Raw genomic sequence first — 25,117 nt, forward strand, 5'->3', positions numbered from 1 at the left:
AAAGGGTATATCGGTGGGGTCCTAGCGTGATATGATAGGTTGTGGTCTGAATGCAGTCATGTTTGTGGGTGGGGAAGAAGTTTCACCCATTATCCACCCCCAACCTCGTACTCTGATCCTAAACAAACTTAATCAAACAGTTAAAATAAACAAAACCCACTTGGGCAAACTTGGCTCAAATACACTATGACAAGAGATGTAAGCCAATCCGTCTGCACATCTCTCTCTCTCGCAACTCCTTTCCCACATGGTTATAGACCAAAGTGTGAATGGACCTGTTTACCACGGTATGAATGGCCCTGTTGATTCTCACCTCCAGGGACACTCCTCCACACGGCGACTATAGTGAAGTCAGTGCTGTAATCCCTGGATGCTTCTCAATTGTCAGTTTATATTAGATAAATTGGAATGGGTGGCTCCATCTACATCTTATGTCTTTCAAAGGTAAAATGTCAAACCATTGTGATGGGTGAGAGATCCTGATACAACTGAGTAGCAGAAGTGTTAAAATATGTAGGGCTACCAGTGCAGGCTCACACCAGAACACCTTCTTTGTCCTCAAAGAAGTAAACTCTAGTCAATATATTTGGGAGAGGAGGGCACCATGATAACAAATCTGTTGGAATACACTGTGTGCTCGATTGAGCCTGACTTGAGATCTCCTATTGTCTTTAGCACATCTTTGATGAGGTTTTCCACATATGTTGAAAAGTGGTTTTGTGTTATCTGTGCTGGAATTCCTCTGATGTAAATATTATTTCTGAAAGATCTATTCGCTAGGTATTTGCATTTCCCCTGTGTAGGTCTGCCTCCACTACATCACCCACTTACCCAGGTCCAACATCTCTTTTCACCTCTTGTAAGTCATTTTGAAGATCAGACTTTAGTGCCTCTATCTCTTCTTTTATCTCTTTGAATTCTTTGAAAAAAAAAAAAAATGTATTGCCTATGATGCCCAAATTATGTGGTGTATCATCTCTCCGGAATTGCAGGGGTCTCTCACACCACTCCATCTCAGATGTCATGGTGTTGGATCATGTTCTGGGTTGTCTCAAAAAGTCTTGAATCAGCTGTTCATTCTTCATTCGACATCCCGGCAACGCTGTTAAGCTAGTGGTAGCGTGGGTCACTGCTGGGATTAACCGTAGAGTGCAGAGACTTAAGTATTCCAAATTGGTTAGCAGGGTAGACTTCACCCTATGCGTAAGACGTTCTGTGGACAGTCACGCTGTAACTCAAGGATAATGTGGTATTAGTGGCCAGTGATCAGCCCCTATGCAAAGGTATTTATGATCCCAAAGCGATATCTTGCCTCAGAGTTAGTGTGCTATGGGTGCTTATCATAAAACACACAACTTCCCCCGCCCCCAACTCCCACTCCTCCTTGGTACTCAAGCAGCATTTCTCAGGAGGAACGTCTTCTCGTTTTAACTCAGCATTGATGACTACAATGTTCAGTGAGGGAGCTGAGCTTCATCTGTGACAGCTCGCTTATTGGGAAGTTCACAGCAGTTTGTAGCATTGTTCCGTAAGGCCCCTCTCAGACACTGTCCGCTCCAGGCATGGACACAAAGTCCATCCTTGTGCCACGTTGCAGCCACACGAGCTCAGGTCTCCCCCAGTCGCCAGCACTTGTTGTAACTGTCAATTAAGTTACAGTAGTTCACATTAGGGGAATGGGGCACCCACCCTCAGGCATCCTAGTTCTGTCACTGTTAGGTCAGCAGGTCGCCGTCCTGATAGCTCCAGCTGTTCAGAGTCTTCAGTTATCAGCCTGCCCAAACCCCACATGTGACGTCAGGCCGGTCTGTAATACAGCCACACCCCTAAGTGTTTTTTCCTGGTGAGTGCTTCCCAGCTTCTATCTTGTAAATGATCTGCCTTCCAAAGGGTCAGAACTGTGTGAGTGGCAATGGATAATCCGCTCATTCCTAGAAGAAGTGCTAAATCTCCAGGAAAATGTCTTTCCATCAGTGGTAGTATGGTGATGGAGTACCAGTGTAAGGTTAACTTCTGACTATCCATAATGCCAAGAGCCAGGCTGTTGGACACTGCTGTTCTGTGCTACCTTAAGCCTTTATTTGACCTTTGACAGACTTGGACATAGCATAAAATTTTCCTAATTTCAGCTTGTACATTTTCTGTCTGTCTGTGGCACTACCCAGCCCGCACCAGCATTGCCAACGGCAGAAAGGATACGTGACACTGCGGACGTTCCAAGGCCGTCCGTATCTAACTCCTTACCATGCCCCGCACGCTTTTATTCACGCTCTTGCGTCTGTGGGAGGGAACAATGTTACATCACAAAACAGGGGCCTCGCAGAGGGCTAACTTTCTACAATACTTCTAGTGGGATATTACATTCCTCCACAATGTATAAACAAAACTTACAATTTGAATACAGCATAATTTGAGTACTAAACCTGGACAGCCTGTAACTCAGTCACTCACGATGACCCTTCAAATTAGGAAATCTGCCAAGTGTGAAGATGGGACCAGTTTCTGATGCAGATGTTACCGGGGATGGGCATCACATCAGCCGGGTGATATATATCTCTCACACACACACGCACCCACACCAGTGACATCCCTTTTGGGCATTCGTTCCTTGATGTGTCTGGGGAACGAGGCTCCCCTGCCGGTTCGTCAGAGGAGTCCTGATTTTCCCCAAGTTGAAAACTTTTCCCAATCTCCACCTGCTTTTCTGAAAAGGGATACATTCCTAGTGACAGTCTCATCTGCTTGACGGGCTGTTATCATAGTACCTTGTTTCTTATCACTTTCCATGTTGGCTGGCCATAGGCAAACACATGGACTTTTGCCTTTGTGTACCGGGGGCCATTCCAGTAGGGACGAGTATGTGTTCAATGGATGCCCCGATGTCAATGGTTGCCAGGATTGGCTGGGCCCCAAGCATTAGTTGGCACTTGGAGAGTGGTCGGCGAGGCCGAGGGTGAGCCCCTATTGCCAAAACTGTGTGGACGATCAGTGTCATCTTCTATGTCTTCCAGTTCTTCCGGGTCATCTAAGACTGCCTGAATGACCTCTGGTGAATTCTTGGACAAGGGACACACTTTCGCAAAGTGGTTGCGTTTTCCGCACGCGGCACAGCACCGGCCTTTCGCAGGACAGTTGTTAGATCGGTGGGGTGGCCCTCCACAGCAGTCGCACTCCCACCATTTCTCAGAACAGCCCTTCAGGGTGATAGTCTTGAATCTTTTCTCACCGGGCCTGTCATGGGGACTTCTTTGGGTCATGGCTTGGGGTTGTGTGCAGACAACATTGACCTGTTCTGTTTTGATTGGTCAGTGTAGCACTGCTTCCATGTCAGAGGCTCTGGCTTTTGATAGCTCCTTGGACCTCCCCAAGATCAGGATACTTTGTAGGGACTTGCCCAGTTCTTGGAGAATCATCTCCCGCAGCTTAGTCGAGGAGCACCCTTGTATGATTTGGCCCCGTATCTCTTCTTGTTTGTCAGCGAACCCACATGTCTTGGCTAATTCTATCAATTTGCGGTGGAACATTTCTAGCAACTCCTCAGGCTCTTGTCGTGCTTGGTGAAATACAAAGTGTTCATAATCTCTGTGTATCATTGGTTCGAAATGGCTGTGCAGAGCTTTTAGCAGGGCGTTGTACATCTTTGGTGTTTCTTCTACAAGTGTTTTATACATTTGATGGATATCTTTGCCCCCAGGTGTAGCAAAAGAGCTCTTCGTCATTCTGTTGGAATGGCTGCCCCTTTAAAGTAAAACTGCAACAGCTCCACCCAGTCTTTCCATTTTGGCGCAAGCGTCAAAGGCACACCATCTGTGACGAAAGGTTAGATGGCGGGAATGGTGGCCATACTGATTTACCCCATGTGGAAAGCTTCTGCCAACTGCTTGCGCGGCCTCTGTAGTTTGTAGGCACTATGCACTTGTGGCACAAACTCTGTCCATTGTGTCGGGACAGCTGCCAGGCAGAGTTCTCCTTGTCCCTCAAGGTAAGTTAATGTAGCAGAACATGTGGTCTCTTCTGGCCAGGTGACAGATGGCCTATATTGCACCTATTGACCCCCACAGCTCCCCAGTGTATAGGTTTCTTACTGCACCCCCTTGGCATAACTAGAGTTCACAAGGTGAGTACCTGCAGCCTGATGCAAGGCAGCACCATCATGCCGCAGTGGACGAGCGTGCGATTGTGTCGGAGATTGTTCCGGGGAGCAAGCAGTGAGCGCGTGTCGCACATGGCGCGGGAGTGCTGAGGCAGCTGTGTCGGGCAATGCTGCTCAAAGCCGTCCATCAAACAGTGCGGGTGTGGCTCGTACCCGCCCCCTCGCCAGTGTAGTATTGGCATGGGCCAGGGCTTATCATGGGGCCCAAGGGCCTGGTGCTGCGGCAGAGGACACAACATACGTTCCAAGGCCGGCCGTGACAAACTCCTTAGGCACGCCCTGCAGCTTTTCTTCACGCTCTCGCATCTGAAGGAGCGAACCATGTTACACCACACAACAGGGGTCTCGCAGGGGGGCTATCCTGCTACAATACTTCTAGTGTGATATTACAGGGGCCTCCCTTTTAAATGACAGCGGCGTTGTCGTGGTCTTGTGCTTTGGGGACAAAAGGAAGATAATTCTTCTGCATAGTAACGTCTATCTGGAAGTGTGTCCTACTCCCTGAATAACACGTGCTATCTACTGTGCTACGTAACAGCAGAAATATGGTAGATTTCACTGCATTAAAAACACAAATAACTGACACACGGCCACAGACATGCTCTCAAGAATCAGTAATTACCAATGCAGGAAATTATGGAGATCCAGCTGTATCTCAGATCTGCAAGCTAAAATATTTCCGGATCTGGGATCCTTTCTGCCTCCAGTGAAATATAGTGAATCTGACCCACTGTCAGTTGCCAACACCAGGACTCATTCACAGTGCCCACATATTGCCTGCATTCTACTAGGAGTCTCTGCCTGCAGAGAGTGAGGGGGCTGTCTTGTTTTCACTTTCCAGCAGGTAAAACTCATTTAAAAGGCCATCATCCCTCCTTTTGTTGTATTCTAATGGCTGGGAGCTATCTGGAACGTAACACCTAGATTCCAATGAAATAGGTGGAAATGGAGGCACATGGTTTGTTATCACTTCACAACTAATCAAGAGAGAGAGTGATTTGGAGACTGCTTTTTTTAATTTTGTTCAACCAGTATATGTAACAGATATGCATGCACTATAAGAATGTAAGAGGTATATCTGTAACTAATTACACTTACAATGATTGAAATAGCACTTACTAATGTATTTCTTTTTTATTTACTTTCTTTTATAGCACCTCTCATCCCACTGTAGCGTGTCAAAGTGCTTTATATCACACACAGACATACACTATATAGGTACCATAAATCATGTAATAGTGCAAATCAAAGAACCGAAAAAGTTACATAAAACAATGGGGGTACACGATGTAGATGTCACATAGTGCTCACACTAGCAGGCATTATATGTTAAGAGAGCATGGTACGGATAAAAACAAAGTCGGGATTTAAAACATAATGTAGTGGCTAGGGTTGTCAGTACTTATCACACACTACCACTATACTTAGGAACACCTTTTAGCAAACTTAGAATAACAAATGATTTAGAAATAAATTAAGTTCTAAACCCATGCATCTTCTTTTTTTTTCCATATATCTGCTTATTGAGATTTTATTACAACAGTACATCATATATATGAATCGCCAACATTTTAACACAATGCGTTGTGTGACATCAGTACTACTAACCACTGTGCGACTGAAATATAACATGGCATTGCATTATGAATTACAATATACCCTGCAAACCACTTGTATGCTTGGTCTTATTCCTGGGCCATCTACAGACTGTGTCCAACAGCACTTATCCATTTAAAATACTCTACCAGTGCTCTCTTAATGTGCCTTTGTGAACCTAGTGGGAGGCATTCTGCTTAACATCTAAAGGTGAACGCGTCATTTGGCAACATTCACTTGTGCAATACTTTTTCAAACTTAGAATTGTGGGTTAAGTGTCATTGTTGAGTAGACCGATGTTATTAACTCTGTATGAACTAACCATGCAAACTAATAACTACTGGTTGCGGACATCTACACTATTATTTTCCACATACTTGCTTCCCGATCAGGCTGAGGATCAAACTGCATCATTTTAACATGTCAGCGGAGAGGTTAGGTCAGGCACCAGGCTTAGTAAACTGGGCCTTGCAGTCTTCTAGTACTGCATCAAAGCTCGTCAATTCCCATACTTAATCTCCCAGCGCAGCACAACACTCCCCCCAATGGGCACTCAGGCGAACTAATCCAAGCTTCCTTCCTCAGGATCCCCGCCTATGCCCCGCAATCTTATCACTTCTTCCCAGCCGGTCGACAGCGGAAATTGGCGCAGTCCCAGCACTTCCTCAGTGCTGCACCTTCTGCTCCCGCCCATACCTCGAGGGAGCGTCTCCAGGCCTGCACCGGCAGAGGGTCTGGTGATTTCCACCTACGAGTCACCGGTCGCCTCGCCACAATGAGTCCCAGGTCCGTAAAGCGCACCTCCGCTCTATGCCGCCTACTTCTAGGGAATAACCCCAGTATGCACGCCCCCCAAGTAAAGGGGATCTGTCGGGCTGTGCAATCAGACAGATTATTAATTACCACCCTCCAGTAGGAGCACAAACTAGGACAGGACCACACCATATGTAACAAGTCTGCACCAATCTCATGACATCGGGGACAAGCTGCGTCCCGACGGGCAAAGTATTTATTCACACGGGCTGGTGTTAGATAGGCTCTGTGGACCAAGTAGTATTGTATGAGGCTAAATCTGGAATTGGGGGGTATGTTAAGGTGCCCCAAAAGAGCTGACCTCCACTGCGCCTCCGCAATTGGACCACCTACATCCACTTCCCATGCCGCACGCAGCGCCTCACTTTCCAGGGCAGTGTGAATTTGCAGCACATCTGCAAGCCAACTAATCAGGCGACGATCCCGACCCATCACTTGTAGATATTGAATCAGTAAATGGGTGGGAGGAGCTACCGAGATATCTCCCCACCCGATCCTCAGGGCCCGTAACAAGGAGTTGTATAATAGGAACTGACCGGGAGACAGCCCCAACTCCTGAAGCCTAGCGAACGGGAGCAACTGGCCCTCTTCATAAAGATCGCCCAACCTGCACAGTTCTGCTTCATGCCATGTCCGCAACTCAGAGCCCGACGTGATCCTGGGGCCCAGCGGTGTGCCGAGAGCGCCAGAGCCGGCGCAGATGGAACCACCTGTCTCGTCAGTCGAAGGGATCTACGGAAGCATCTATAGGCCACCATAAGGAACAACTGTTGCGGAGTCGGCACACGTGTAAGCGGATGAAACAGGTGCTGAACCTGCAGCAGTGACCAGGGACCACACTCCGATGCTGTGTCAGCCAGCTGGGCTTCCGCTAGCCACCTGGATATCCACTGGAGCTGGGCCGCCAGGTAGTAGTGCTCCAGGTTAGGGACTGCTAGGCCACCCCTATCGGGCGGCAGGTACAACTTCTTTAGGGCAACTCTACATCGGCCAACGTTCCAGATAAAGTCTCTCAACCCCGTTTCCAGGGCCCTGAAAAAACCAGGAGGAACATAGTGTGGGAGATTGGAAATAAAATACAGGAGGCACGGCAGGACGACCATCTTCAGGAGTGCTATTCTGCCCGCCACCGATAGCGGGAGCGTCCTCCAGAACGACATTTGAGACCTAACCGAGGACACCGCTTTTGTGAGGTTGCCCTCAAGCAAATCCTCCTCACGATGGTCTCTGATGCCTAGATACCAGAACGTGAATGGCTGCCACAGAATGGGGATCCCGGCCAGATTAATCCTGGGGTCCAAGAGTCCCGGATCAAAGGGAAAGAGGCATGACTTAGCCCAGTTTACCCTAAGGCCGGATAACATCGCAAAGCGTTGCAGGAGCAACCCAACCTCCGGAGGGATCCGCGTGATATCTCTGAAATACAGAAGGAGACTGTCGGCATACAACGACACTATGTGCAGACCGTCCCCAAGGGGAATTCCCCAGTCAGTCCCCCTTCCACGCAGGGCCGCCGCCAGAGGCTCCATGGCGAGTGAAAACAATAAAGGCGAAAGAGGACAGCCCTGCCTCGTGCCTCTGCACACACTAATCGGCTCCGATATCACGGACCCCAACTTTACCTGGACCTGCGGTTTGGTGTATAACAGTTTAACCAGGCGGGTAAAGGATGGTCCCATACCAAACCGCTGCAACACTCTGAACAGGTAGGGCCATTCCAGGGAGTCGAAGGCCTTTTCCAAATCTAGGACAAGGCAGCCCGCCCTCGACCAACCCCGCCCCGCATACTGCATGACCCGGAACAACCTTCTAATATTGTGCGAGGTGTCTCTCTCCGGGACAAACCCGTTTTGATCAGGGTGGACTAGACCTGGTACATTCGGCGCCAGTCGCATTGCCAGTACCTTCGCTAATATTTTGTAATCAGTGTTTAACATTGCTAGGGGCCGGTACAATTCCATCTCTACAGGGTCCCTCCCAGGTTAAGAAAGGGAAACCAACAGCGCCTTCCCCTGAGTGGCTGACAGGCAACCCCTCCGTTCAGCATCCTCGTATAGACAAAGCAACCTAGGTGCCAACTGCAGCGCGAAGGCTTTGTAAAAGTCAACTGGCAGACCATCCGGACCCGGCGTTTTACCGGATGCTAGTTCACGAATGCTAGCCTTTATCTCTTCAAGGTCGAGTGGTGCCTCAAGAGCCTCCAACTGTTCTCCCCCTAAGCGCGGCAGTTCCACTTCGGCGAGATATGCGGCACAGAAGTCGTCCCCAGGAGGGGTCCCTGAGGCATAGAGTGCCCTGTAATGCCTGACAAACTCAGCTTGTATCTCCCTGGGCGCGTGTATCAATCCCCCCGTCTGCAAGCGGATCTCCACTATCGGCCCCCTCTCACTGTCTCGGCGGATCAACCAAGCTAATAATTTACCAGCTTTATCGGCCAAAGCATGAGTTCCCGCAGAGTGCACAGCGTAGTTCAAACATCGCAGGCGCTCGAGGAGCGACAGGTATTCAGCGCGTACCACTATTAGTGTTGAAGTCTCAGTCTGATTACCAGTTACCTCAGATAGCATGTATCTTGTTGACGCTGGTTCATAGCTAATTGTGCTATATTAGGAAGGATGACAAATTAAGAACTGCACGTAAAAGAAAAGGATCTCTATGACAAGAGCAGTAAGCCACTGTGCTAGACAAATATGTGATCTGCATGTTACACTTTGTGATTTGCAGTAGGCACATAAACCCTTTATGCTTTTTAAGAGTCAAAACGGTAACTGAAAAAACATAGCTATCTCCAACAAGTGCATTAACCACCTTACTGTTATTATTATGCCCAAATATTGCCAGACACACAAAGATCTCAGCAGTCTCTTTGCGACCAATTAAGTAAGCCACAACAGATTTACTTTTACATTTGTCCTTCTGGTCAACTGCTATGTAGCACACATTTATAATGACATACATATTCTGACTGACATACTCTGCTTTTCACGATTCTGCTCCTGGTCACTCCACCTCCCTTTCCACTGTTGCACCTTAACCCCCAATTTATGGGTTTTCAGCAGGGTCGAAACAGGAAGGCGGGCAGTCGGGAATTGGGCAATAGACTGGTACCTAATAGTGACATGTTTGCCGTGTTTTTAAGGCCTTTGCTTCATTTCTCCCCTGCCAGGCCTCCGCACTGAGGGTATGGTGGGTGGGGGAGGGAATGAATCTGAAAATGGACCTTGCTCTGGCCAGGTATTGCGCTGGCTGTTGGGCCGTGTCACCTCGCAGGGAAGTGCTTTTTCTTGACCCCTCCCGTGCCAGGCCATCAACCTTAGGCTATGGTGGGCTGGGAAGGATCAGAGAAGTGGCCTCAGCCTTGCTGTGGGCCCGGTGTTGTCACCTTGGCTCCAATGTCTTCAGGCCTTGGTGGAGTGGGGTGTGTGTGCATGTACAAATGCCTCAAATGTATGCCACCTCGTCCAGAGAGAACAGTAGAGAGGATGTGGCGTGGCGTTAGGGCCAAAGCTCCCAACATAGGAACGAGGTTCAGGTCCCAGCCTCGGCTGAACATCCTGTGATTATAGGGAAATAATTTAATCCCAAAGGCCTCTAGTAAAAATGAATTTGATCTTGTGTAGTGTAACTGGTGCTCATGTAAACGGATCCAATGCCCCTGGACTGAGTTAATCCTATATAAACCTGCAAAAAAGGGCAGTTGTTCATGTTTTACGATTCTGAAAAGGCCCATGCGATAACTTGAAGAGGCCTCGCCAAATAAAAGCGTCCATAATATATTTTTCAAGATGATTTTTCTGCATTTGTTTGGATTAACTATCAACCACAGGTGAGCAAGGAAGCTTTAGAACACAATTTTGAAAGTGTTTCCGCCTCATGTTTTTATTGTTTAAAACACTTACTGATCAGAGGATAAAATACCGGCTTTGGGTGATTTAAAAACCGACCAGGTGCTGTGGCCCTTGGATCATTTATTTCACCTCACGGTTGGTGCCCGTTGCACGAAATGCCATTTGGTTAGTCTCGTTGGACTGTTTTTTAGAGGAAAGTTTAGAATCATAAACATTTTAAAGCCAAATAGGCTTTAAAATGTTTAGGATTACAAACCTTCCTCTAAAAACAAGTCCAATGAGACTAGGGAGTGTGGCCACCTTTTTTTGGGAGTGCCCGGGCAAAAACAGTAACCCCAATCCGACCCTGGTTCCCATATTAAATGTTTTCCATTTGCAGAATTGATTACGATTATTAAATACTTTTACTTATATAGGGCACGCTACAATATTAAAGTTGTTACGTTATCCACCTTGGAAGATTTAAATACCGTCTATATTTTCATAAACCACCAAGATAATTAACTGACTCACCGTGTAAGTATAGTTTGGTGCGCTTATTTAAACCTTTATTCCTGATGTTTAGAAAGGATTATAACCCTGACCAGTGAGGTTGAGCTCTACGTCCGATAAAAACACATCTTACCTGCTTGTCAGGGGCCGCGGTGTTGTCTTTGAGGTCTACTCGTGTTGTTATCCTCAACCTGCTCTGTCACTTCTCCTGAAATCTCAAGTTTAGCCCGCGGGAGGATGCTTCTGCAGCGACCAGATTAAGTGTGCCCGATGGGAGGGCGTCGGGTTCCCGTGACAGAAACCGCCCTTAGCAACGACGTTGCCTCGCGGTAATCACGTGACCAGTACAGAGGCACGAGTCGCTCAGAGAGAATGTCGTACAAATCGCGAAAGGGTAAAGTAAACAAATGAGAAGCGAGGTCCTGGAGTGAGTAGGGTACACGAGGGAGGGCCGGGGAGCCGGACAGATATTAAAGCGAGGAGGAGTGAAGTTAGCATTTGTGAGCCGGGCTTTGGAGTGCACGGGTGAATCTGGGCAACACGGAGAGAGGGGTGCAGAGGTAGTATATGTTTTGGACAGTCGGAGGTTAGACAAATTTCTGTTGTGGCCAGAGGTGCATCTAGACCCGACCCCAGAGAGGTTGTCTATGAAGCAGGGGCTAACGCGTCAAACTGTGGGGCGGAGTTGTGCGTAGACTAGAGCCAGTTACTTTAGAGAGATGAATTGGGCATTTTAAACATATTAGCATAAATTAGCTCTCCCGATTTAGGCGGGAGAGTACGGATATCAAGGCGTCGTCTCCCCCCTCATGATTCCTGCATGCAGATGCCCGATTCGGATTGCCTAGTCATGAAGTACTGGAAAGTAAGCAGAAGTGAAATGTTGATGCCTCGTCGCTCACGCACCCATCTCCCTCTCCAAGAATTACCTATGACATAACAAAGCATTCATTTTTATGTCAGAGGTAATTCTTGGAGGGAGAGGTCACAGCCTATTAACAGTCCTCTACATTTTATGTTTGGCAGTTTTACATAGTGCATATAAAAATATAGTTTAGAATTCTTTTTTTGTTCTATGTTATTAAATTGCCAAAAATGATATGCTAATAGGCCCGTCTCTGACAGATTGCCTTCTATTTCAGTATAAGTCAGTGGAGAAAATACATTTGGGAAGAAGGGTGCACCAATGACCACAACAATTGATGGTGTGGAAAAGGCTGCTTTATTGACACAGGTACACATGACAATAACATAACCTGGCCTTTACCTTAAAAAACTACTACCTCACTAAACATAGAATACAATCTATTTCCCCTAGCCGCCTCCCCTAAACTGCCCTCCAACTCCCAGCAATATCACGATACCATCTTCCTCCCTGTTGCTCTGTACTCTCTTTTTAAAGTGTTTCAGTCTTGTAGACCTGTTAACTTCTATTTGACATAACTTAGAAAAACAACCTTTAAACTTCCTGTCTTGTCCGGGTGTGCTCCTACCTACCCCTCCTTCTCCATTGTGGACTTCCACTATCCAAGGGGTGGCTCCTCTGCTATGGCAGAGGGGCGCCCCTCTCACCCCCCCAGAGAACAACAGCACCTGCAAAACTTTTACAATAAAAACATAATAAACTATGTTTATTATGTTTTAACTGTAAAAGGGACAGGGTCACAGGCATGTACAGGGACGGGCGGGCCAGCATACATGCGCACTAGACTTTCTCCAACCTAGCAACGCAGTGCTGAGTTGGAGAGAGCAGGCAGAGGCTCCCACTCTGCCTCGGAACGCCCTGGCTGGGCACCCCATCCAATCCTTATGCTGCTTTCATGCTAGCAGCAGCAGGAAAGCAGCGTTAGCAATGGATGCATAGGAGGCTGGGAGCCTGTGCCTGCAATGCAAGACCGGAGCGGATCGGCGCAGCAAAAAAGGTAAGTTTTGAAAATGTTATATTTCTTATTATTATAATATTTTTGTTGCCCCGCCCCTTTTTCCTCCCGCCAACCGCGACAGCACTAGCCACAAACATAAACATGTGAAAAGAAAGATAACTTGCCCTCCAACCACCACTCAGAAAAAGGCCTCTACTGGCCTTTTTTAGCACCCCTGATAAAACCTGCAATCTTGTATACCTTCAGAATTGCCTTCAGTACCTCCTTAATCTGTAATAAATAAAGCTCCATACCCATAAAGGGCAAATTAACTCCGTCATCTTTAAATCATTCTGTGTCCTCGTATTTGATGGCGGAATGCTCTATTCTACTTATCCCTCTCCCTAAAAAAAGCCCTCATCTCTTTATTGGGCTTCCACTGTGCCCTCTCTATAGCTGCTGGGTGAACAGGCCCTCGCCACGATCTTCTCAGCATGAATGCTGTCCAAGCTGTCTGACAACCATACCACTGGGATTGAATCTCTCTTAAATCTTTTTTCATCTGTTTAATCAAAGCCAACCCTTTTATCCCTACCATGTAATTTTCCCCTATATGCAACAGGAGAATATCCGGGCACCCGCCCCACAGTAGCAGATTAGTCAGGCATGGCAATAGCTCACGTCACCTCATTCCCCCTTTTCTATGCCACTGTATAAAATACAAAGATCGGTTGAAACCCAGTTGTGTCCCAAAACTGGTTTGCTGCGCCTGTCTCTCCCCCGTTTAACAAATTATTGCCCCACGATCCATATGCTCAGGCCCGCTGCCTCTGGGCCAAGCACAGAACCTGCAAAACACAAAAACAGCAATTGGTGGTGCATCCACCTTCATAGCCCTCCCCTTCCTACTTAACATAATGCTGGAAACAATCTGAAACCCATCTGCTTAACTGCATGATCCTGTCACTGCTCCAACTGTATTTCCCTGCCTCAGTGGCCATACCTTTGAGGCTTCCAAGCCCATGTCGCAGAGAGTCTTTTGCAGAACCGCCAGTAATTGAAAGGCAGACACCGCACTCCCATCCCCACAGTAAATATGCTTGTGGACCACCAGAGTACCCTTCAGCTTGAAGCTGTTGACCCAACAATACCGGACAGATGGCTGTTTTAGGGTATGCTTGAAGCCATACCCCTTTTCCTTTAACCTGTTGATCTGTTTAAGACTTTCACAAGCATAACTGAATCCCCTGTTGCCTAATCTGTACTTCCTTCCCTTGTAATATCCTGTCCCTCCTCTGTGCCCAAAACTTTGGATACTCTGCCACAATAAACATCAATTACACAAGGGTTCTAAAAAGTCGAGTTTCCCCAGGCCCACTACACACATTGGGTAAAGTTCTGATAAGTTCCCCCAACAACGATACAGTTACAGGTTTCCTCTTCTGACCCCCCAGGCCCAATTCTCTGGTCCAACCCTCTAAGATTATCCTCCGAAGCTCACCCCCGATTGAGCATAACCGCAGAAGAGCTTACCCATGAACACTTTACCCGCCAATTTCTCAGCAATAGTGATTCTCGACCGCCCTTTTTAATGGATGTCATCATGTAGTGAACTACATCTTCCCCCCTTCCTTAGTCTCTGACCTGTGGCAAGCCCCACTTTTCAAAAACTCTAACCATGCTTGTGTGTATGCCACTCGTGTTGAAACTGCCAAAGAGTTTGAAACCAGTTGTAGCATCCGCTGTCTCCTATTACCCACATCAGTGTACTGGCGAGGTCTGAATCCAAAGACAGCCCATGGAATCTCTTCCATTGTGAAGGAAACTAAGCGTCCGCAATGTTATACCCAGGACAAGCAATATCATGCTTCAGACAACCAAGCATAAATACCTGCAGCAGCTTTAGTACCTGAGGGTCTCTGGCAGACTGACGATTAGCAACTTGCACCACTACCATGATGTCTGTTGGGAAAAGGACTTTCTTGTGTGCCAATTGTGCTCCTCATAACATCAATGCTACCACTAAGGGAAACAGTTTTAAGAATGCAGTACTACACCCCACACTTCCATTCATTTGGTCACTCCTCCACTCACCATTTGCCTTGCCAGTAAATCCCGAAGCCTTGTCCCCCCACTGCATCTGTAAAAACTTGCGCATCCCACTTTACCTACTGCCATGTGGACAACGTAATCCCATTAAAAGATTCCAGGAAGAAACGCAACATTCCCAGGTCCTCGTTCACACCGTCCGGCAACCGCACATGATGATGCGTCAAATGCTGACCAGAGCGTGCCAAGCCCAGGTGTCTGCAAAACGCCCTCCCTGCCCTGATTACCCGGCAGAGAAAGTTCAAGTTATAGAGGAGCACTTGAATTTCTTTCACTGTAACCTTTTGTCTGCGTAGCATGTCACCCAGTAGCAACTGCATTGTCGTCATCTTATTCTGTGGCAACGCGCCATCATAGACACTGAGTCTATTGTAATACCTAAGAATGCCAACTCCGTAGAGGGCCCAACTGTCTTCTCTGGTGCCAGTGGCACTCTCAAATCTGTCATGATGCTTTGGAATTTGGTCACCAATTCCTGGCATTCCATTGAACGTGGCACACTCACAATGAAAAAATCATCCAGGTAGTGTGTGATATGTGAATTTCCTGGGATGTATGTGATCAGCCATTGGAGGAAGGTGCTAAAGCACTCAATGCACAGGAAATCGAGCAGCCCATGGAAAGGCTTTACCGACATACCACTGACCATCAAACTGTAGGCCCAAGAGCTTAAAATCGGCAGGGTGTACTGGCAGCAAAGCAAAAAGTCGACTTGATGTTGCTCTTGGCCATAAGCACCCTTGTCCGACATGCTCCACCAATGCAAAGGCAACATCGACTGACGAGTATGACTGATACCAAATCTTCCAATATGTAGTCACTCATCGAACTTCCTTACAGCCGCGATAAATGCTGTGTCAGCTGAAAGTGGCCCTTCTCCTTCTTGGGCACCACTCCATTTGGGGATGCATCAAATTTTGTAAAGGCCAGTCCGCAAATGGGCCCACCATACAACCCTCCTGCACTTCTTGCAGAAGTTTGTCTTGCACAGCTTGTTTGTGTGCATGAACAGACTTAAGGTTGTCTGCCCACCGATGTAGTCTAGGACCCTGATAACACAGTCTGAAACCTAATGTGAAACCTTCCAACGGTAGTCTGGCATCTTTCCGTCACTCGTACTTATTCAACAAGAAACCCAATTTGCCCACATCAATTGGAGTTGGAGCTCTTTCCCCACTAGTACCTTGAGCACCTCGCCCTACCCTGATAGTTGCTGACTGCCCATTCTGCTGTCCATCAAACCCTCCCTGTGGCCCTGACCACTGTCCTGTTGCTCCTACTGATGGTTTACCTGTCAGTGCCAGTGTACCAGTGCATACAGACCGGAACACTGAGCATTTGTGTCAGAATTTACAATATTCCCTGGTACAGGAGCCTTTATTAAAGTCCCAGCAAGCTCCTGTTTGGATCCCTTGCTCACAGACGCGCTGCCTTGACTCTTAACCAACGATCTCACCCCTCCCTGAGTGGGACGCCCTTGAAAGGGGCGATAAACAATGGGCATGCTTGTGTCCCAAAAAATTGTCTTACCAAACTTTGTTGGGCCCATAGTGTGTTGCCATAGATCAGAATCTGTTTCCCCCCACTGAGCCTTCGGGTCTGCTACCATGCATGCCCAGAATTCGTTGTCATAATGAACCCAGGCGTACCCACCATAGTTGATATATGCTTTACGTATGATATCCATATATTTCAATAAAGTGATCAACCACTTAGGATACTTTTCGCACTATACACTTGCATAAATCAGGAAGGCCGCGGTCCAATTTTCTATGGTCACAGGGACCTTAGGCCGTTTCACCAGTTCGTACTCTTCTTCCTTCAACTCTTCTTTTGCCCAGAACATCCTATGTAATAACCTTAAACTTTTCAGCGTACTCGCCTTCCCATATTTTTAATTTTGTCGACAGCATTAAGTGTGCTCCTAAAGGCTTGGATGTCCCTATGTAGGGTAACTTCTTTACCTTCAATTCTTTGCTCTCTAATGGTTTCCGCTGCACTTTTCCCCCACTTTCTCCAGTCCCCTGAGCCTTTGTCCTGTCTCCCTTGTCTCCATCACTCTGTTCGCCCCTTTCCCTTTCAGCTTACCTACATACACAGTAGCAGCCTTGTGCAGTCCGCCACTGTCATTGTTCTTATATCAGTCCCTAGCCCCATGTCATGCTCATAAATACCTTTACAAAGGCGGGCCTCCCGCCCTCCGGTGACCCTTTTGCCTCCAAAATCACTGACACCGTCTGAAAACGTTGTCCTACCCGGCCTGTAGTCTTACCTGGCGCCACGGTCACTGCCCGCTCTTGAGCCCTCCACCTTGCCTCCGGCCTCTGCAGTGCTGCTTCCCCGTGACGACTTTGGCTTTTCCTCGCATCCGCTGCCTGTAACACATAAGGCACAGACCGGTGAGAACCCACCTACCCTTTTCCCACATCTGCCACCCACCATTGACCTTCTTGTTGTTCTACATCTTCCTCCTTCACTTCCCCTTCTTCCAAGCTCTCCTTATCATAGTCTAACATGGTAGCATCTAGCGCACCATACTTGCCTGCCCGTGAGGAAACTGCTTGTGCCATATACTCTGTGCCAGTACCTCCGGGAGCACCAGATCTCTGCCACTGTTGATGCGTGAAGATGCCGCACAGCGCCCCTTCTGCTGCTCCCATGATGCAGGGCGCCCAGCCCTGTGTGCCATGATGCCCAAGGGTGAGCCCCACCCTCTGCCTTGTGGCACCAACGTTTTATGGTCCCACGTTGCACGCCAGCTGGCTGCACAGGGCCTCGCTGAAACTTCCCTTCGGGGCTGCACTAGGCTCCCCGAGTCCACCACCTCCCTCGTTGCCCTGACCTGTTGTACTGCCATTTGATAAAGTTTGTTTTGACCAATGACTTTGTGTTTCACCACTGCGCATATTAGTTGCTCAATGTTCACCAGTAGCACATGGTATGTTTTGTTCAGTTGAGCCGCCTATGGGCTTTGACATGGCATTAGCCATTACTTTCTGTATTCAGTTTAGCCGCCTATGGGCTTTGACATTGCATTAGTCTGTATTCTGCCTATTGGCTTTGACATGGCATTAGCCATTACTTTCTGTATTCAGTTGAGCCGCCTATGGGCTTTGACATTGCATTAGCCATTACATTCTGTATTCTGCCTATTGGCTTTGACATGCTGTATCCAGTCTAGCCGCCTATTGGCTTTGACATTGCATTCCTATTGGCTTTGACATGATGTATTCAGTTTAGCTGCCTATTGACTTTGACATGCTATTAGATATTCTGCCTATTGGCTTTGACATGATATCATATATTACATTTTGTGTTCAGCTCCGCTGCCTATTGGCTTTGACATTATATCATATATTACATTTTATATTCAGCTCAGCTGCCTATTGGCTTTGACATGATATTACATGATATTATACATTGCATTTTATATTCAGCTCAGCTGCCTATGGGCTTTGACATGATATTATACATCGCATTTTGTATTCAGCTCAGCTGCCTATTGGCTTTGACATGACACTAGACATTGCATTTGATATTTAGGTTAGCTGCCTATTGCCTTTAACATGACATTGCATTTGATATTTAGGTTAGCTGCCCATTGCCTTTAACGTGGAGTTAGACATTGCAGTTGAGAATCCAAGCTGTATTTTTCCAAGCTGTGTTTTTGCACCAGAGAACCAAGATGTTTTTCTCACAGTAGACTAGACATGATAAGAGAGAGTACATGGGTGTTGTTTTTCTCTCCGCTGGAGCTTGGGAACAGGAGTAGTCTTGGAGACCTGGCCAGTCTCCAAAAGGCTTGCTCAGTTTCCCAGGTCTGAGAGGAGGGGGCACACCTTTGTAACGAATGTAACAGGCTGCAGAGGGTCAGATTCGAATCTGCCGGACCTCGTGCTGGAGCTTGGCGCCAGCTGCCAGCAATCCCGTGTGGGTAGATGAAACTCTTTCTCGCGGCTGACAGGGGTCATCAGCTTGCAGACCTTAGAAAGATGTAGCTGTGAATAGTTCCCACACGGTGAAGTATTTGTTTTGCTTTGCATTCAATATCTTATAAATATAACCTGCTGTGTATATTGCAAACTGATATATTTTGTTTGATTAACGCGGACTTGAAAGCTACTAATTCGTCATACATAAAATATTGTGGTTGGGGAAGAATTAACAACAATAAAAGTCTTCTTTGACCTCAGAAGTGCATTTCTGTTGTGTTATGTTAGTGCTTAGAAACTAGATAAGAGGAAAGCACTACACCTGTTGATAAGAGAAATTGTCTGGTGTGCCGGTCAAATCTACCAGTTGTCCCTGACCCCCCCTCCCCCACCCTGTTGACCATCCTAAACTCAGTCCCTTGTGCTTGCTGAGCCCCTGCCTCGATGAGACCCACCTTGCTCTTCTTTTCCCCTTGTCCAGATGGCCCACAGCCACTCCCCAGTTTGCAGTACATTTTTTGGGGGGATTTTGACAGAAACACCAGCACATTTCCCCCACTGTTCCTCAGTATCCTCCTCATCATCCCTCTATTCCAACTGTGCAAAATCTATGGCAACTGTTACCAAGTCCCTTCTGGCCACCCCTTATCTGTACTTGTCCATGCCCTTTGTCCACCACTCCCATCTGCCATTGTTGGACCAAACCTTTGCTATCCAACACCTCCTGTAACAGCCTCGGGGCTCCACTTGGCACCCTCCCAGCCATCCAGCCTCGTACAGTGAAATCCTCTGGTCCACCTGCCCGTGATCCCCCATAAGCCCTTCTGTTGTTTGTACAGGCTGCCATACACAGACCCTAATGTCTGTTGGCAGAGCAGGCCTGCAATCATTGCACATTGCGGCTCCCCTTTCATCCCCATTCCCTACCATTTAATTAATTTATCCTGGGACCCTTTGCCTGCTCTGTGTTACCTTGTTATCCCACCCCTCCCTCCACTCTTATCGGAGGAGGTGCACATGTTGGTTGACGTGTCGCCTCTCATTCTCATGTGCAAGGCCTCTCCCTCAAGCGGAGAAGGGCTGCGCTTCCTCGCAGCTACTGGCATGCACAAGGTCTCTCCATCGAGCGGATAAGGCCCACGGTCTATTAATTTCCCCTGCATGCACTCGGCCTCTCCTTCCATCTGAGAAAGTCTGCGCCTCATTATACGTGCTGGCACCTCTTTGCTCCACATAAAAGGTGTTAGGCGAAACAACTTAGAGGGTATTGGGGCTGTTGATGTGGACGGCAGCCCTGTGCTGCATTTGCGCCTTTGGCTCCTCCCCTGGGGGCCGCTCTCCTGATGCAGGAGTGGCCCTTCCCACTTATCGCTGTGCCGGGAGCTCATGTTGCGCGCAGCGGCGAGCACACCCCACCGTGACCCTTTTTAGAGGCCCTCCGACCCAGGCAGCGTCTCTCCTGTCTGCTCTGCACTACCAGTTCGAGGCAGCATCGAAGGGTGTGCCATTTTTGTTTCGGCCGACATGCCGGTAGGACAAGCTATGAGATACTACTGACACTCGTAACAGGCAAAAAAAAGCCCTGACTACCTGGAACTGTGTAACCAGAAAAAAGCCCTGACTGCCTACCCAACCAACGTCTCACTACAAACAAAATAGTGGCGGACATCTAAAATGTCTCTATGTATAGCGCAGCCCAGACAAGTAGCCGAAAGAAGCCCAACCCAGCCCAAGCATTTCTCGGACTGCACCAATTCCCCAATCTCCCCGGGTGGGGACCTCCTGTGGCCGGCTCCCCCCAAGACTCAATTCTCCTGACTAATTTATTTTATAAATCTCCCACTTGTCTTCTCTAAAATGTTGGCATGTATGTAAACTAGTCAAACCCCCAGTCAAGGGCGTAGGAGACATTATATTTTCCGGGGACAGGAACAGTCTTTGGGACTCTCAACTGACCATACACAAATTACCTGTGGTCTGTGATGTGCAGATTTCAATAAACACAACCAATCGTATAGTTCTGAAGTGAAATACAAAGGCAGGCATGTAGTCACAATGTGCAAGTATGTCTCATTAGTATTCACAAGTTATTTACATTCCGTGAAATAATTAGATAAGATGTGAAAATACATTTTTGTGTTTAAATGCATTCCGGGTGTTAAGGTTTTTAAAGGGGTTTTAGGGTTCAGGTGTGGAAGAGGGCAGTAAAGGTGTTTTTAGCATTTAGTGGTGGATAAGGTTACGGAGTAGTGGTAGTAATGGTTTTAAAGGGGTTTTTAGGGTCCAAGGATGGACAGTGGTAAATGGTGCTAAGGCGTTTTTAGGCTTTAGTGGACAGGTAGAGATAAAAGGAGGTAGGGGTGTTGGAAATTTTCCCTTTATGAAGAGCCCCCCCATATTTTCTTGGCCTTTTTGCTGAACCTTATTTTGCTGGCTAAAGGACTTTGTGCATTTTACAATTGCTAACCAGTTTTAAAGTCCTCGTGCTCTTCCTTTCAACATGTTAACAATGGTATACTCTTGATTGGCTTATTTAATTTACCTACCAGTCAATAATATGTTGTACAAAGTGTACCCTGAGCCTGTAAGCTATATGTCACCATTAGGCTGCAGCACTCATTGTGCCGCCCACTATGGCGAGTAAAGCATTTATCCAGGCCTACCACTGTAGCCTGGCTGTGCAGTTCCAAACTGCCAATACAACCTGTTAAAATTAATCTTTTAGTCAGGCCTAAACCTCCCTTTTAAAAATTAATGTCAGCCCTTAGGGAGGCCTTGTTGCTTATAGAGTAGGGCGCATAGTGTTTAAAAGTAGGGCATGTAAACCTTTAATACTTAACATGTCCTTACAGTGAAACGGCACAATAGCTATTTTCACTGTAGCAAGGCTGGCTACTTCCACATGGAAACACCTTACAGTGCAAATTTCAGTTTGGAAACTGCTTCAGAAATATTTCAAGGGGTAAAGTCACATTTTGTCTATCAATTACAGAAAAGATACTATAGAAAAGTTACATTTTGCCTGCCTAAAGTGTTTGTAAGTATTCAGTTATTACCTGTCAGCTTGATGGCTCTGCTGTGGTGTGGTGTGGTGTGAATTACACCCAGGAAGGGACAAAGGGCCTTGGGTGTGGGGTTATGTTGTCCTCCCCTTGACAGAATGGCTGTGATCAAATTCTTGGTGCACTCAAAAGGGGCCTTTCCTACTGCATGCAGATACAGCTCACACCTGCCTCCTCTTTTGTCCTTCTAGTCAGCCAGACACCTAGCCCAGTGGGAGGGGGGAGAGCTACCCCAGAACTGGTTTAGAGTGACCACAGGGGTGGACCTGTGAGCATTGTCTTTGACATAAGTAAAACACACTTGCCTGGAATCAGAATGTTTACGTTTGTACATATCTCAAATGTATTCACAGTACTCTCTTTTTAATTAAAAACAAATACTCTCCATACAAAAAGTTATGTGTACACACCTGACGCATCAAAACACAAACAAATATATGATGCAGTTAGTACAAAACGCAATAGAGCAATGGTACAATGACGTTCTCTACAAGTTCTGTTGCATTGATTTTTACATCTGCTATGATGCAACAATAGGTGATGTACACAAGGAATACAGCCTGCACATGTTTCATTAAAAGAAGACTTCTTCAGGGCTAATGATATCATTCCCAACATAAATAGAACAGATGTACAAATAGGACAAGAATCAAGGTCATTTGTGTGTTATTAGTCACACTCGGAGCATGTAGAATTCAAAGAAACTTTACATTTAGACAGTCCATGGAGTACCATCCCCTTCTCAAGTGTTGATATAAAACTTGGTCTGTCTTTTCATATATAAGGGGTGTTCTTTAGGAACACTGCTTTTGTTGAATTCTTAAAGAGAACATTTTGTATTCTCGTCCTGTTTGTAGCATGGCTGTCTGTTTACACATGGAAACACCTTGCAATGCAAATGTCAGATTGGTAACTGCTTCAGAAATATTTCAAGGACTCTTTAAATAGTTAAACAAAATTCAATGTAATGGTAAAGTCAAAGTTTTTCTATCAATTACCGGAAAGATACTATAAAAAAGTTACCTTTTGCCTGCCTAAAGCTTTTGTAAGTATTCATCTATTACCTAGCTAGCTCAGGCATCTACCCGGATGACTGGCAACATGCTGAGATCAAATCCCTCCTCAAGAAACCTACCTCCAACCCCTCTCAGATCAAAAAAATACTGACCCATCTTCCTGCTCCCCTTCCCTGCCAAAGCCCTAGAAAAAAGCCATCAGCCAGCAACTCCCAGAATACCTAGAGAACCGCTTGAACTACAGCACCGAAACTGCCCTGGATAACATCAGAACCATCCTCGACCAGGGAGAATCGGCCCCATGATTCTCCTTGACCTCTCAGAGGCCTTCAACACAGTCTCCTACCACAACCTGATCAAGAGGGTTCATCAGATCGGCGTCCAAGTTGACGCCCTCAAATGGATTGCATACTTCCTTTCTGGAAGAACTGAGAGGGCCCACCTTTCACCTCAGAGCCCAAGATCATCATCTGCGCGTCCCTCAAGGTTAGTCCCTCAGCCCCACCCTGTTCAGCACCTCAATGACCCCCCTGGCCAACATCATCAGAAACCACAAACTGAAGGGCCTTGCCTCCACGGATGACACCCAGCTCATCCTCTTGCCATCTGAAGAGTCCTCCACCACAAAGGTCAACTTTCACCTTTGCATGACCAGCTTCACCAGCTGGATGCAAGATAACTGCATCAGACTCAACACAGACAAGACGGAAGTTCTGATCTCCCGGAACACTACCTCACTATGCGACAACTCCTGGTAGCCCGCCGACTTGGGACCCCTTCCTCGTAACCCACACAGACCAAGCTCAGATCCTCAGCATCCTATTAGACAGCAAACTCACCATGAAGTGCCAGGTCATCGCAGTCTCCACTGCCTGCTTCCTCACCCTCCGCATGCCTCAAAAGATCTTTAAACCTCCACCAGACCAACTGGCGCTCAAGCTCTCGTCACTAGCCGCCTGGACTGTGGCAATGCTTTATATGCTAGAAACACGTCACGCCTCCTGAAAAGACTACAGACCACCCAGAACTCAGCTGACAGTTCATCCTTGCCTCGCCAGATGGACCCACATCACTCCCCACCTGAAGAATCTTTACTGGCTCTCTGTCCACAAAAGATGCCAATTCAAGATTCTGACTCATGCCTACAAACCCTCCATAAACAAGGACCAGGATACATCAACCACTACCTGAGCTTCCACGTATCCTCCAGACTGCTGTGCTCTGCCTCGCTCACACCCCCGCATCTGCCACAGCACCAGTAGAAGTTGTTCCTTCTCCTACTTCGCTGCGAAATCCTGGAACAGCCTTCCCATCCACCTTTGGGCTTCTCCCTCCGTCCAGGAGTTTAGAAGGAGACTCAAGACCTGTTTTTTCAACTGACACCCCTGAGCAGCCTGGACCAAGTGCTTGGATACCCTCTCGGGTGATTAGCATCCTATACAAATCCTGCTTGATTGATTGATTGATTTATACATCTGTTCTGTTTATGTTGGGAATATTAACATTCGCCCTGAAGAAGTAGTTTTTGACAAAACACGTGTTAGCTGTATTCCTTGTACATTTAATATGGTTGCATAATACAATGCTGTAAACGCAAATGAAAAATAACTTGTGGAGAGCTTCATTGTACCATTGCTCTATTGTGTTTTGTACTAATTGCATCATATATTTGGCTGTGTTTTGATACATGAGGATTGTTGCATAACTTTTTGTACGCTGATTATTTGTTTATTTAAAAAAAAAAAGAGTATTGTGAATAAACTTGGTTTATGTACAAACTTAAACATTATGATTACAAAATATTTGTCTGCTCCAGGCAAGATGTTTTTTCTAGTTGCCTCTCAGTTAGGCCCATCTGCTCTGTATCACAGCTACCAAGTAGTTGAGCTGAAGTTTAATTAGTAATGGCACTGGTTCACCCTGACAAGGATTGTGATTATTACTTGTGATTATTACTTGAGGTGGGTATTAACCCCTCAACTAATAACCCAATAAACAATGGGGGCTTATTGTTTATAGGTGAGTAGTGATAAAACGAGGTAAGGGTTTTTCTGGATTCAGGGGCAGGTAGAGGTAAATGGAGACTGGGTTTTTAGATTTCAGAGGAGGGATGAGGTAAGGGGTTTTGGGGAAGGCAGAGGTTAAGGGAGCTAAGGGTTTTATAGAGTTTAGGGCTTGTAGAGGTAAAGGGATGTTAGGGGTTTCTTGGGTTCAGGGGCTTGAAGTTTTAAATG

The 25,117-nt window shown here is 46.9% G+C and overlaps 1 protein-coding gene across 2 annotated transcripts in view; it reads right to left on the reverse strand.

Moving 5' to 3' along the window:
• NSUN7 (NOP2/Sun RNA methyltransferase family member 7) overlaps positions 1-11,189 on the reverse strand; it is a 1,148,229-nt gene extending 1,137,040 nt beyond the window's left edge. For both annotated transcript variants that reach the window (XM_069201939.1, XM_069201936.1), the window contains exon 1: positions 11,036-11,189. The gene's annotated coding sequence lies outside the window, so the exon portion shown is untranslated. The remainder of the gene's footprint in view (positions 1-11,035) is intronic.
• Positions 11,190-25,117: the final 13,928 nt, after the last annotated feature.

Source organism: Pleurodeles waltl, chromosome 1_2 (assembly GCF_031143425.1).
Source record: "Pleurodeles waltl isolate 20211129_DDA chromosome 1_2, aPleWal1.hap1.20221129, whole genome shotgun sequence".
Taxonomy (NCBI): Eukaryota; Metazoa; Chordata; class Amphibia; order Caudata; family Salamandridae; genus Pleurodeles; species Pleurodeles waltl.